This window comes from Hydra vulgaris, chromosome 13 (assembly GCF_038396675.1).
Source record: "Hydra vulgaris chromosome 13, alternate assembly HydraT2T_AEP".
NCBI lineage: Eukaryota > Metazoa > Cnidaria > Hydrozoa > Anthoathecata > Hydridae > Hydra > Hydra vulgaris.
In genome coordinates this window covers 17,657,923-17,660,000 of record NC_088932.1, presented here as the reverse complement: position 1 = coordinate 17,660,000, position 2,078 = coordinate 17,657,923, and positions in this window count along the sequence as shown.

Sequence of the window (2,078 nt, the reverse complement as noted above, 5' to 3'; positions counted from 1 at the left end):
CTCCCAAAAACCTTGTATAATTTACTCGATTTATTTCATTTTTATTAATTGACAGTTTCGGCAACTTTAACGGAAGATTAGTTGATTGTCTTATTTTATGGAAGAGAGTAAAACTTGTTTTTTCACAATTTAATGATAACTTATAAGCTATAAACCATTGGTTAAAGCTTTCGAGATCAGTGTTATGTATATATATATGTATATATATATATATATATATATATATATATATATATATATATATATATATATATATATATATATATGAATACATATATATATATATATGTATATATGTATATATATACACACACACACAAATACTCAATATATATATATATATGTATATATATATATATATATATATATATATATATATATATATACATATATATATACACACACACACACACACACAGGCAATCAATATATATATATATATATATATATATATATATATATATATATATATATATATATATATATATATATATATATATATATATATATATACATATATACATATATATATATATATATATATATATATATATATATATATATAGTATATATATATATATATATATATATATATATATATATATATATATATATATATATATATATATATATATATATATATATATATATATATATATTGATTGCCTGTGCGTGTGTGTGTGTGTGTGTGTGTGTATATATATATGTATATATATATACACACACACAATATATAGATATTCAAAAATATATGTATTTTTTTTAGCATCCAAAAAAGCAAAAGATAGAATAATGTTTTTTAACGTAAATTTTCGTTTGTTTGCTGCGCACAGTGGAGTTTATTTATCTTTTTATTTTGTTTTATTGTGTGTTTCTTCCTTGAACATTTTATTAAATTTGCTATCCAATAAATTGGTTAAGATAAAAAAAAAAGGTACACAATAAATAATAATTCAATTATTAAACAATTGCAAATTTTTTTCATTTTATAAAATAAACGCGGAGACTTGCAGAAAACTATCACGTATTGTCTTCTTCATCAATATCGTTTTGATTATTACAACTATTAATTAAAAATTTTCAGCGTCCCAAAAAAATATGTTACCTATAAATAAAAAAAAAACATGTCATTTGTTGTAAAAAAATAAAGCATTTCATACAAATCTTTTTAACTGAACTTTTTAAATTAAAAGTTTGAATACCCAGCCAACATTGACAGACGGGTACCGTATGGTTTTTGTCTGGGCTAACGGGAACGGGATTTTGACGGGTAAATGTTTTGGTTTCCGGACGGGCCCCATATGGTAAAAAATCAAGCAAATTGCTTGATTGGGTTTAATCTGGTTTTTATCAGGGCAGAAGGATCTGGGGAATTGAGGGGTTTCCCATAAGGTTTCCAAAAGGTTTAACTTGATAATTAAAAAAATCATTGCAAAAATTACTCGATGCCCAGCCAACATTGACATACGGGTACCGTACGGGGCCCATACGGGTCGTCAACTGGGTCTCGTATGGGAAGACCAACGGTATCCCGCCGGATCTTGGCCGTGGTTTCCATATGGGGCCCATATGGGTATCCCGTATGGGTCCAGTCCAATCCCGTACTTTAAAACCGTAAGGGGTCCATTTAGTTTCGCAACTGGGACCCATATGGGAAACACATCGGGAACCCGCCGGATCTTTGCCGCGGATTTTCTCTGGGGTCTATATAGGTATGCCCGCCTGGTATCCCGTAAAGGCTCCTCGAGGTTTACCCATTGCAAATCTTGAAAAACTACGTTTAAATGTTTAAAATTTAAAGAAAAAGCAAATTTATATATAACTTGATTGGTTTATTTCAAACAAAATAATTAAAATTACACTGTCGAGATTAAGCAAACTTTAAGAAGATTATTAATCGTGTATCGAATAATTTCATGGTTATGTCGCGAATTGAAAGCTTTTCCATTGTTGTTTAAGCGACTTCTTTGAAAACCTCTTTACACAACGTTTGAATATGACCTTTAAAAAAGTTAAAGTTAACCGTTAATCTTAAATTTTATAGGTAAAAAATTATTTTTAATGTTATAAAAATTCTT